Here is a 13,834-nt window from a genome sequence, read left to right on the forward strand (position 1 = left end):
GTAGTGGAGCACGAGCACTTAACCGCTAAGCCACGGGGCCGGCCCCAAATATAAATTTCAACTGAGACACCAAGATACTCAAGAAATACATTCCAAGGAATGTGCTAGATAAATCACAGGGTTCACTAAGAAGGAGCCTAAACTCCTCACCACATCAAAGATATAAACAGATGAAGAGCTGGATGGAAACTAGAGGCGTACTTCTTTGGAGAGAGTTGTGCTGTGATTCTGATTCCCACCCTCCCCCAGGAAGGAGGCTCCATCTTCTAAACTCAAACCAATGAGACAGACTTAGAGTTAGCAGATGACTGCACAAATCTACTTACAATCGTTGCTTACAACATAAGCCTGGGATCAGTAAAACAGAGCATACCCGTTCACTAGATAAGCAGTCTGAAACTTGCTATGTAGCAAATAGGTAATAGTAAAGGAAGCACAAAAGAAAAGCCACAGTCATTACTCTGCTTTATCAGCCTTTTTCATTTGCTTAGCAAGTTGTGTTTAATTGACATTATGATACTTCCAATTCAAATTACAGATCCAAAGCCAGAGGAGTGATTTTTCATTGTTTTAGAGTAGGGCTAACATTTTCCTTTACGTTTTTATAAAGGGACTCTGGCAGAGACAGATGATTCAGAACAGACAAAAAAGACTTACTTTTGAGGAGAGCAGAATTTGCCACCCCAAAATATGCCTCCTTGGCATAAGGATTATTTTAGGCTGATTATTGTTAAGAAAGAGCAGACACAGGAGAAGCTCTGAAAATTGAGTAGAAGTTACTGTTTTGTAAGACCTTTATAAGGGAAATCTCCATTTATAAGGGTGTCCCCCCGTCTGAACCAGGAAGGGAAGGGTAACTCTGGATCTCTAGAAATTCTTATCAATGAAGAAGGCAAGGTTTTAAACCTGGATTACAACCTTACCCTTGTTTACTGTGCTTTTCCTGGTCACCTCCCATAACTGACTCCCCATCCCTAACATCTTCTTTTGTCTTTAGTTGGAGATGGTATTTAAGGTGGTGGGTTAGGCCATTTGGGGAGTTCCTCAGTTTTCCTGGGTCTCTCTCATGTACACAGGAGGTATACATGTTATTAATCTTCTGTTTGTTTTTCTCCTGTTAATCTATCTTTTATTATAGGAGAGTCTCAGCCAAGAACCTAGAAGGGTAAAGGGAAAATTATTTTTCCTCTTCCACACATTCAAAGAACAAAACATCTGATAATTCTGCATCCATGACCCTTTCTTACGACTTCACAGTACTTTTTAATATGCTCTTTTTTGGTGGCAGTGGTATTACTTTTGTTTAAGTCTTACACAAGTAAGTCACTTTCTGCTCCCCTATTTGGCACTTTTGCCCACTAGTCAAAGGGCAAGTAATGTTTAGGCAGCTGCTCCTTCTATGGCTTTGGGGCACTAGAAACCCTCACAATTAAATACTGTGTGCTCTCTGACTTCTTCCCTAGACTTTCTGATATGGTAACACTGACAGGGAAGTCTTTTTGTCTAGACCTTTAGCTCCTTATCACTCTAATAGGCTCTCCCAAGAAATGCAAACTCCAGCTTTCTCTTTATACGCTGTTAAATCAGGCATGGGGATTGGAAGGCAAATTGTGCCTTACAAACACAAATGACTCAGTAGAATCATATTTATGGCTATAATACCCAAGAAAGGAAGAAAAAAGGAAGGAAGGGAGGGAAGAAAGGGGAGAGAAAGAGAGGGAGGGATGAAAGAAGAAAGGAAGGGAGGAAGGGATGCAAGGTGGGAGGGAGGAAGAGAGAGAGGGAGGGAAGGAAGAAGGAAGGAACGAAGGAACGAAGACAGGAAGGAAGGAAGGAAGGAAGGAAGGAAGGAAGGAAGGAAGGAAGGAAAGGAGGGAGGGGAAAAAAAGCCAAAGTTTCATCTATCTATAAATTATCATTTTAACAAGTACAATTACAATAGTAAGTAGTTTACAATATCTCAGAACAGCATTACAGTGTCTGGCACACAGTAAGCATTCCATAAATGTTTATTAAATCAATAAAAAGGAATACATTAATGACATGTAACTCTATGCCAATTAGGCATATATGGTCACGCATTTTCACTGATGAGTAGTTCGAAAGCTGAATTCTGTTCAACCTCACTCCTGAAGGTCAAGATGTGCTCCAATCTGGGACATGGTGAATCAGACTTACTAATTATATTAACTATATTAGTTTCCATTGTGGTGTACTGTTACTAATACAATAATTTCATACTCAGAAAAACAAGAATTATTTTTAAAGGATTTAGTGAATGACTACCTTTCAAAATTCAGTAACAATAGTGAACGTGAAAAAAAAGAAAGAAAATAAAAAGGGTGTTTCTTAGCTGCCAAATCTATTATGAGGAATCTTGGTATAATTTGTGGTCATTGTTTTTAGAATATCAGTCAAAATATAATCCTAGTTTGTTTGTTTTTCTAAGCACATGCAGTAAATATTACATGGGTAATATGGGCCTGATTAATCTCTTTTTCTAGTTAATTCAACAGACTCAAAAATAATCTCCTTGATTCTAACCTTTATCGTTAAAAATCTTCTACAGCTTTTCCCCATAATAGCATTAGGAAGCACAATGTAACACATAAATGTATTCAATAATATCTTCAAGTCACAGTGGCTCAGAATCATCATTTGGAATCTTGACAGGAGCACAGAGGTGAAAGACATAGGAGATTAGCCATTATCTCACCAAACATTAGAACATATCCTGCCTGACCTTTGATTTCTGAATAAATATTCCATATTCATTGGTTTTTGTTTGTTTTATACTTGCTTCTTTTTTTCAAGAAAACAAAGGGAAAGATCCAGCTAGTTTAGAATTCAAGCTATTTCTTTTTTAGCTCAGAAAGTTTCTTTTTATAATTTCTACCTCAGCATTCCTAAACTTTAATAAATGCATAAATAGCTCATTATTTAAGAGGAAAACAACATTTATTTTATAAACTAACCTAAAGCCCTGTGATATATCTATGTATTTACATCCAAACAACCAATCAATAAACATTTATTTGGTCTTACTATAAACCCATAAGTCAGGTTGATAAAAATCATTAAAAAGCATTGGTACTTCATTTAGGTAAGAATTTCAATGTTTTTTCCCTGATCAAGATTTACCTCCTGGGGCATGGGGAATCAAACTTACTAATTATGTTGGCTGTATTAATTTCCACTGTGGTGCTACAGACACCGTTCCTAATATAATAATTTTATATTTAGAAAAGAATTATTCTAAAAGGATGTACCGAATGACTATAAAAGCTGATTCTTGATTTCCATAAGTAAAATAGCAATAAATAAGTATATGGTAGAGGCAAACAAAACTTTGAGATTAAATAATGTGCACATATCACAGACAGCCCCTTGATGCCTAAAAGATTGAGTCTCATTCAAGTAATAGTTGCCTCATTTGCAATAACAACACAACCTTTTACAGTCCTGACTTAAAGCATCTTTAATGAAAACGACATGTCTGCCACTTAGACATGTTTACAGGATTTAAAATACAGAGTCAGCATTTCTTAAGTGTGAATTTGTGCGAAACACCTTTATCATTTCCAGAGCTTATACATAGCAGAAAATGCAATAAAGAATGAGATACAAATAACAGTTTTAACATTAGGAAAAGTGCAAGACAAATCACTGTCAGCTTTTCTTCCTCCCGTTTAACACTGATATCCAAATAAGCACTTGGATTCATGGGTAGGTATAAATTCTGCCTCAGAAGGAGTATTTCCAAACATGCAAAGGTTATATTCAAAAGCTGAGCTGCTAGAGACAATTTTCCTGCTGTGAGGCTTGAGAGGACCAGCAGAGTCAGCGGACTGTTAAAAATCCTCCTGCAGACATATGTCCCCCAAAGCTACTGGACTGGTCCAAGGTTCATTACGTTTGCTGACAATTATTTTGAAAGAGCACAGGCCGAATACCTCTAAGGCCTATGTGCAAATTTGGATCTAACACAGCCTGTGCAAATATGGATCAGTCAATATTTCAAAAAAGAAAAAAAAGTGTCCCTTAAAAATCTTTTATTTGAAGAACAACAGTATGTTATTAACTGAAAATATCGATGTTCAGAAGATTTTCTTACTTGACTTCTTATTTACATGAACCAAATTACTCATTCTGTAAATTTATATCAGTAGTCCTAAAAACACTGTTATAGGAAAGTCAAGTGTATAGCCAGAGTGAAAGGGCTTCTTTCTACTGATGGATACTTAATTCTCTCTGAGGAAGAAAGAGTAAAAAATAAAAACAAAATCAATTTGAGGAAAATTGTATAGTTTACTTACCCAATTTGTTGTGCAAGTGACCACAAAAATGAAAAGACCCAGGTAGGACATATTTATAAAAATAAGGAAATAGAATTAGGCTGATCTGTCTGGTAGTGTCTGTTATAAGTTTACATTTTGTGTTTCCAGGGGATAAATAGATTCAAAAGACTTTCCTTTTTGTTAATTACAAAATTCACACAGTTCCTTTTGTTAACCAATCTTTCCTCCTGCCCTTGCATTAAGCAAGTCACTAGTTCATTACTTATGTTTAAACACATGCATTAAACAGGCAATTCCTCTTTTAAAGCAGAAGTCCTATATTAATGTGTTAGCTGATATAATATCATCTATAAATTAATCAAAATGCCAATTACTATGTTATTAAAAATAATTAAAATTGTCATCATAGCTAACATTTTTTGTGTGGTCATACATTTTTTGTGAGCTATCCTCACCTAATTGGCATTTGATGTTCACAGAAATTCCAAAAAGTTCCTCTTACAAATGAGGGAAGGAGTCCATGCATTCCTTCAACAAGCATTAATTGAATGCCTACTATACTCTAGGTATAGCGCCAGGGGTTGGAAGTAGAGAGTGATGAAGACATGGCTCCTTCCTAAATTATAGTAGTCAGGCATGAATAATCAGAATTTGTCACTCAATTAAGCAAATAAGGAACCAAGAGAAGGAAGGAAATATTAAACCATCATTAAGTGCCTAAGAGGAACTGGTTTTCTCTTTTCTAACCTAAAATGTACATACAGTTGGCCCTTATTATTTGCAGATTCCAAATTTGCAAATTTACTTAGTTGCAAAATTTCTTTGTAGCCTCAAAATCAATACAGCACTTTTGCGGTCACTCACAAACACTGTACAGAGCCTTGACAAATTTGAGTCACCCAACACCTGTGCTTCCAGCTGAGGTTGAACACGGTGACTCTCTGCCTCCTTGTTTCAGGTCCTATACTGTGACAAGTGTCCTTGTCACAGTCTAGTTAACGTTTCTCTTTTTTTTGCTTTTTGTTGGTGATATCGTTAATTAAAATGGCTCACTGTTTAAAAGTGTAGTGCTGAAGTGCTGTCTAGTGTTCCTAAGTGCAAGAAGACTATGATGTGCTTCACAGGGAAAACACATGTATATAAGGTAAGTTTCATGCAGGAATGAGTTATAGTGCTGTAGGCCCTGAGTTAAAAAATAAATCTTTTTGATAAATATTGTTTATTAATAAATAAACAATATACACTGTATGTGTTAAGATGTCTTTAATCAAAAACACATATAAAACAAGGTTATATATTGATTGGTTGATGAAAATGTTGTGACCAGAGGCTCACAGGAACCTAACCCTGTATTTCCCCTGGGAGCAAGTTTCAGTATTCACTCATTCAGTCTTGGTGACAACTTGATAGCGATAACTACCAGGGATAAGGAGAACCCACTCTAAATGTTATTGCTTTTAGTTAGATTTTATAACTTCTCTCATATTTGTGCATTAGTTTCAAAATAAAAATACTTGTCTTAATCCATAATAGAAGATTAGACAAGAAAATCCAAGGATTAAGTAACATATTATCAGTAAGTACATTCACAAAATTAAATATGATACCAAATTTTCATGTCTTTAAGGTAAAAAGAAATTAACTTTGCAGGAAGTGCATTTTTAATACCCAAAGTATTATATAAACATTTGTTTCACAATTCCCTCTTAAATGAAAGAGTGGTTTTTTTAAAAAAGAAATAAGACCAAGAAATTAAAGCAAAATTAATGATGCCAAGATATTATTTTTTTGCTTGAATTCTAGGCTCCTAGTTCACACATTTTCCCCTAGATCACACTTCACAGTGTCATTTGATCTGTTTTCCAAAGGAAGAGATATGGATTAAAGGTATCCAAAAGAATGGAATAGGGAAACAGAAGGCAAATGGAGGCTAACAAAACCAAAAAAGACTTGATTTTTTTTAAAAAAAATGAAAAGTCTTCATCTAATAAGATGAGACTGATTAAAGTTCCAAATATTTTCTAAAATACTTTTCAGTTCTATAATTACGCTTGTCCTAAACGATATTTAATAATAAGCTGTCTTCTCTCTATAAAGATGGTCTCATTCATTTTAAAAACCTTTACTCTCCATCCCTGTGGACAAAGCCTGATGTACAGAGAATGCAAAGATGGAACACACTCCACACATGCCATTTGTCAGGAAAATGTTAAAAGCCTTGACCAGTAGATGGGGTGTTGGCAGGGACCCACTCACAGCCTCCTACATGGCTTCCTCTGGTGACACACAGCATTTGTGAGACAGCAGCCCAGGGGTCAGGGTAGAATCTGTGGTAATGGGACTTGGCCAAAAGATAGACTCAGAGGAATCGTAAATCTGTCAACGCGACCTCATTAGCAGCAAACTGCAACCAACTGCTAATTACCTTATGGCTATATTGTAAATTGTGTATGTATGTATATAAATTGTGCATATATGTATGTAAATTCTATACGTGGTTGGCACCTAAAATTTGCAAGAATTTAATATGATGATTGGAGATAGGGAGAGGAGATACCAGATTAACCAACACCCTCTAATGGAAAATAAAAGTAAAATCTTAAAGTAGTGACCAACTTTCCAGTAGAAAATACCCTAATTGCACTAAGTGTATTGACTTGGTCACCTTAATTAAGCTTTGTTTTGTCCTGTATTCTGAGGAGGAGAAAATTCAGTCAGAATCCAGGTAATATAAAAGTAGCTAAAGGATACCACTAGAGAGTATATCTATGTACTACCAGAACAAAAATGATTTTTTTTAGTATATCTGGAATTTGGAGGCACATCCTAATAAATAGGATGCTATCAGTAAGTTAAACAGTTTCTTACTAAATCCAGTTAGTTCCATGTATTGTAAATATAACCTAAAGGATTTATTATATCAAATCAAAGACTGGCATGTATATTCTCCATAGAAGAAATTTTAAGATAGACTCTAAGATTACAAAGAGGTGTGTCTCCCTTATCTTCCCCAAAGCACTTTTCCATTGCAACAAACATCTACAAAGCCACATGCCTGTAGCGTCTCAGCACAGGTTTATACAAGAGAAAGTGAGATGACAGTTCAAGGTGTAAGTTTACCAAGTGGCGATTATGGTTTGAAGGAAAAAAAAAGATCTTTCACATCTAATATACATTGAGTGTCTATTTGTGCCTGGCACAGAGCTAGCATCCAAGGGCAGCGATGAACGAGACAGACTTCATTACCAACCTATCAGAATTTATATTCTAGTGGTTGGCAAAGAGAAAATACAAATGAAAAAGTGAGTGGTTGTGGTAAGTGCCATGCAGGAGACAAAACGGTCTTGTAATCGACAACAGGGGGGTGTGAGCATCTTAGAAAAGGTATTAAAGGAGATCTTCCTTAGAAAGGGTTTCTAACTTGGAACCAGAATTGTGAAAACGGGGTTAATGAACTTTATGAATTATGTTCCTTATGAATTTTGTTCATTTATTGTTCATTATTATGATTATGTTCAATTATGAAAGTAGGAGGAGAAAAGAACTTCCAGAAAGAAACATAATGGGGAAAATTCAATAAAAGTCATCACAAGACTAGAAACACTGCGTCCTCTCACTGCAACCACTTTTCTTGCCTACCTACCTCAAGCACAATTAGCTGTGACCACAGAAGCAAAGCAAAGAAAAATCTTGGGGTTACTATTGCTGTTGTTAAGTCACTTCTGGAGGCAATAAACATTGCTAATAATAAAACTATTGTTTATCAAGCATTAGCTATGTTATATGCATGTTATATGTAGTATTTCATTTAATCCTCACAACAACTCCAGAAGACAAGAAGTGTTATTATCCCCATTTTGCAGCTGAGAAAATGAGGCAGAGTCTAAATAATCTGTCTGGGATTACACAGCTGCGGAGGAGTCAGGCTTCTACTCTGGAGCGCAGTTGGACCTGTCAGACTGTGATTTTTAACTACTATGCTAGAAAGCAAAATTAATGAAAGAATTGAAATGATTATCTTGTCTGGCTCCCTTTCTTCATCTGATCACGTTCCCACTGACTGTACTGAATTTTGTACTCAATTAGTTAATTGCAGCATGAAAATATACTTTGGCTTCTCTGGTGACATTACTTTTAAATGCCAATGATATTTACAGAGAAAATGGTGGGAGGGACTTCATCAGATTTCACTGAAATGCCCAAGTGATGCAGCTGTAATAATGTCTTCCTCAAATAAGAACCATCTTATTTTGTAATTCATCTCTCTCCTGTACAGAATTCTGCATTTCATCAAGACGCTTGACTTGCAGCTCCAGTTTAGACTTGACCAAGCATCTAGCATAAAAGGTGAAGATAATGTGGTAATTAAACCATTTTCTAATTAATATTTCAATCATGTTTGCAAACAGCCTTTTACTTCCAGTAGATAAACCTGCTTTTTAAAAGGCAAGCATATGCCAAATGGTTTATCTAGGATTTTTATCCATACAGGAAACATCCATGAGCATAAAAATCAGACTATATTATTGTGATGGGTCAAAGAATGGCAGAATAGATTCTATGATATTTTATATTTAATTTCATTATGTTCTATCAACGGAATTATAAATGAATCCACATACTCAGAAGTTTAGTTTTTTTCTATTACCACCACTACATATAATTATCTAAAATACAAACCAGTGTATTCACAGTTATGCCTACCTTAAAATGGGTATCTCAATCCAATTCAAATTTACAGAAGATTAGGGAGGTCTAATCAATGTCTTTGGATCTAATCATATTAGACAGAAAAGCCATTCTCAAGATTTAAGTATTATTTCCCTGCTTTCTTTTAAATATATCAGGCCAGGATATTCCTTTCAGCGGTTTTCTCTGGTCACTCCCATATCCCCAATGATATATAATGCCATGAAGGTAGAAATCATATTTGTTGTGTTTCTGAATAATTCTTAGTTCTTTTCACATAGGTCTGCATATCTCAGGTCTTCAAGGTCTGTATATCTCACATTCTAGTGGTTCACTTTTCATGGCATTGTCACAAGAGTGAATACCTTTACATTGGTAGGGCTCTACACCCTCACTAAAAAATTAGCCATACTTTTCAATTACTTTGGAAATGGTTTCCACACAAACACTCCAGTGTTGTTCACATGTATAGATAGATAAGTCAATATGCTACCAAACGATCATCTCTTTACGCTCCTAACATAAACCTTGTATGCCATAAGAAATGTCAACATAAATGAATAATTCATTCACAGCTCTGCTTGGCTGTCCTCTTACTACGCAAGTCTCACCTTAAACGTCACCTTAAGGAGTCCTGCCTAGTCCACGAATCTAATGTAACCCAGTCATTCCCTCAAAACTTCCAGCTTTATTAACAACAAAACACTTATCAGTGATATCTTTTGTTTAGTTATTTGTCCATTTTTTTCTGGTTCTAACCAAAGTTGGTAAGCCCCGTAAGGGCAGGGACTTAAAATGTATCCCCATTACCGAGCAAAGTACTTGGCACATAATAAGTACACCATAAATGTTTGCTAAATGAAATGAGTGGATGAATCAATGAGTGAGAGAGTGAATACCGAGAAAACACATATGCAAATATAGTCAATCATCCGATAAACATCCCCATCATTAGTCATTGTTAAATACTGATTTTTAAAGAGCATGCATATTACGATAAAAGAAGGAAAGAATTCCATTATACCAGTGGTTCTCAACTGGGTGGGAGGAGGGAGGGACTTTCCCTCCATGGGATATTTCACAATGTCTGGAGATGTTTTTCGGTTGTCACAACTGGGAGGGTAATACTGGCATCTATTGGGAGGCCAGGGATGCATGCTGCTGCTAAGCATCCAACACTGCACAGGATAGTTCCCTACAAAAGAGAATTACCCAGCCCAAAATGTCAACAACGCCAATGTTTTATACTATTCTCTATTCCTCATATGAATTTAATTTAACACATATTTATTAGACAACTACCACATGCTAACATCAAATTGAATTCTTGTGAAGAAAAAGACATGTTATAGATGGATTACAGACAGATTTACTAATAGATGGTTGGCTGGCTAGACTGATGGATGGATGGATGGATGGATGGATGGATGGATGGATGGATGGCTACTTCATAGATAGATATATGCATACATAAATAGAAAGATAGTAGTCACAACACTATCTAGGACTAAAATATGTGATTGCTAATTGCAGGAAATGTAAACTCTTGCTATTACTGAATAATGTCTCCACAGAATTTATTTTAACAGTAAAATATTGGACTTCATAAAAAGATACACATGAACATTGGGGAGAGATTGTATTGTAATTTTGGCATCAAATGCTAATGATATTTGTGAATAGATGGCTATAAGTAGAAACTGATCACCAGTTTTTAGTTAAGTGCCCCATGAAATAAATATACTGTCTTTTTCAAATGAAAGGCATGTTTCCCTTTCATGATAAATAAGAATCACTGTGTCAAGTGAGAGATGTATTAACTATGTAGACGTAATGGTTTGTATGTGATGAGGCAGGAAACTGGAATCCAGGGAAAGAGTCTAGAAAACAATCAGATGTCCACATAGTGGGTCTTATGCTTAGATCATTGGACAGAAAATAAAAATATTTTGTTTCCTTGGAGAGGTGCTGCATTATACATAACATGTTCCATAAATTAGGTTAGAAGTAGCAAAGGCAGGATTTATATAAAGAAAGAGGCAGAGGTTGCTTCCTCCAAGTCTTCCTTATTTCTATTGTATTCTATTTCTATTGATGGACCCAGAATGCTTCCTTTGGCAGCACATTTACTAAAATTGAAATGATGCAGAGCAGAATACCATGGTCCCTGTGTAAGGATGACATGCAAATTTATAGTCTTCCATATTTTTCAGTGGGATGACATATTCAAAGTGCTAATCATCAATGAAGAATTCTATGTCCAGCAAAACTATCTTTCAAAATTAAGGAGAAATTAAGACATTCCTAGATAAACAAAAACTGAGAGAATTTGTTGCTAGCAGATCTGCCCTACAAAAAATATTAAAGTAAAGCCTTCAAGCAGAAATGAAAGCCACTAAACATTAACCTGAATCTACACAAAGAAATAAAGAGCACTGATCAAAGAAAATATATAAGACATCATATATGTATTTTTTGTAACTCTTTTTTCTCCTATCTGAATAAAAGACAATGGCATAAAGCAACAATTATAAAACTGTATTGATGGGCTTACACTGTATAAAGATATAATTTGTATGACAATAACAGCACAAAGGAGAGAGGAGGTAACAGGGATATATTGGAGCAAAGTTTCTGCATAATATTCAATTAAGTTAGTATTACTCTGAACCAGATTGTCTTAGGTAAAATGCTAATTGTAATCCTCAGGGCAACCACCAAGAAAATAATTTTTTAAATACAGAAAAAAAATAACAAGGGAAGTAAAATCATACACTAGAAAAAATTTATTTAACACAAAAAAAGCAGTAATGGAGGAATAGAAAAACATATATAGACATATAGAAAAAAAATAGCAAAATGCCAGACATCAATTCTACCACATCAGTAATTAGATTAAATGTAAATGGACTGAATACTCTAATTAAAAAGGAGAGACTGGCAGAATAGTTTAAAGAAACTGATCCAGGGGAGAAGTCAAGATGGCGGCGTAGGCAGATTCTGAACTCACCTCCTCCTGCGGACACAGCCAATTTACAACTACTCGTGGAAAAATTACCCCTGAGACAGAATGGAAAGCTGGATAAGAGGAACTCCTGCAACAATGGACAATCCTAATTGAGGTGGAAGAGGCAGAAACTCCCTTCTGGAGAGAAAAAATGGCGCCTTCACAAGCCGCCAGCGTCATGGCCGACCGGGAGCAGCCCACAGGTACGCAGCCCTCCCTGGAGGAGTGGGGCCCTGAACCAGGGAGCGCCCCTGCTGTGGGCATTTTGTGGACTCAACACAATCGAGACGAATGGCATAATATCTGACTTTGCCTGCTACTAAAACATTGGGGAGTACCCCCAGAGAAGCTGGTTCACAAAGAAATTAAAACCAGCTCTTAAAGGGCCCATGCACAAACTCACCCGTTTCAGAAAGCAATCTAAAATCAGTAGAAAGAAAGTGCACAGTGCTTTGGTGAAAAGAGACTCACCTAAGAGGCCCGGTGTGCATCTCACTGAGAGGTGAGACCTCTCCAGGGACTGAGACGTTGGCAGCAGCCATTGTTGTGGCCTGGTATGGGCGCGCTGACACAGATGCCATTGGAGTTCTCCCTGAGGCCTGCTAGCCCAGGGTCTGCCCCACCCACTAGAGCACCGATTTAATCCAGCTCAGCCAGGGCAAGCAGCCCACCCTAGAGACTGGCCCCACCCAACAACAAGCCCTCAGGCAACTTGTGGGTCTGCATAGATTGGTGACTGGATTCTCTGCAGCCTGGCAACTGAGCTGACTTCAGTGGCACAGGGCGTGCACAAGGAGCGGGTGGAGAGTGTGGGGCGGTGGTGGAGTGTGTGGGGCTCCCACCATGGAGAGACTGGGTCTGCTTTGGGAGGCCGGGGCACACACACGGGGCAGGACTGTGTTGACTGTGTGTGTGGACCTGTGGGCGGCAGGGCTTGTCAGCTGCAGAAGACTTGTGCTTCTCAAAGACCCACATAGGGGGTTTGCCCCACCTTCCAAAGCCTGAAACAATTGGGTGCTCCCGTGCCTGAGGCCAGCCCTACCCAGCTGCAATCCTCAGAGAGCTGACAAGAGACCTAAAGGCTGGAGGCTTATAGCAATTGTAAGGCCCTGAGCCTAACAACCTGCCACGCTGGGGGCCTACACACTTAAAAGAAAGACTGCAACACAAATGTGGTATTAGAACTTGCAGCCAACTGTGCTGGGGCTCCCCACAGCTGATAAAGAGACTGAAGGACCCACAACAACTACAAGCAGCTGAGCATTACAACAGCTGGCCAAGAGCATAACTTGGCCTCCTTGGGCGCCTACAGGGAGAGCAAACAGACCACAACAGAAGGACACACGTAGCCCACATAGGGGTCACCCCTGGAACGTTGAGAACTGAGGGAAGCACACTGCAGGTCTCCTAAGGCTTCACTTACATAAGGTCACCTATCCAAGAGCAGGAGACGTAGCTGACCTACCTAACACGTAGACACAAGCACCGGGAAAGAGGCAAAATGAAGAGGCAAAGGAATACATTCCAAGTAAGGGAATAGGACAAAACCCCAGAAAAGGAACTAAGTGAAACAGAAATGAGCAACCTACCCGACAGAGAGTTCAAACTAAGAGTGTTAAGGATGCTCACTGATCTGGGGAGAAGAATAGATGAACTCAGTGAGAATGTCAACAAAGAAATGGAAGATATAAAAAAGAACCAATCAGAAATGAAGAATACAATACTGGAAATGAAAAATTCACTAGAGGGACTCAAAAGCAGAGTAGAGGATACAGAAGAACGGATCTGTGAGCTGGACGAAAGACTAGAAGCAATTATGCAAGCTGAACAGGTAAAAGAG

At 37.5% G+C, this 13,834-nt stretch overlaps 1 protein-coding gene and 1 non-coding gene across 4 annotated transcripts in view; one reads left to right on the top strand and one right to left on the bottom strand.

Moving 5' to 3' along the window:
- Positions 1-13,834, bottom strand: part of CHL1 (cell adhesion molecule L1 like) — a 223,129-nt gene that overhangs the window by 127,278 nt on the left and 82,017 nt on the right. The gene's annotated exons all lie outside the window — the stretch shown is intronic.
- Positions 11,093-11,197, top strand: LOC131421598 (U6 spliceosomal RNA). Its single transcript, XR_009223912.1, has one exon. It is a non-coding gene; the product is annotated as a U6 spliceosomal RNA (small nuclear RNA).

The sequence above is a fragment of the Diceros bicornis genome, chromosome 2 (genome assembly GCF_020826845.1).
Source record: "Diceros bicornis minor isolate mBicDic1 chromosome 2, mDicBic1.mat.cur, whole genome shotgun sequence".
NCBI lineage: Eukaryota > Metazoa > Chordata > Mammalia > Perissodactyla > Rhinocerotidae > Diceros > Diceros bicornis.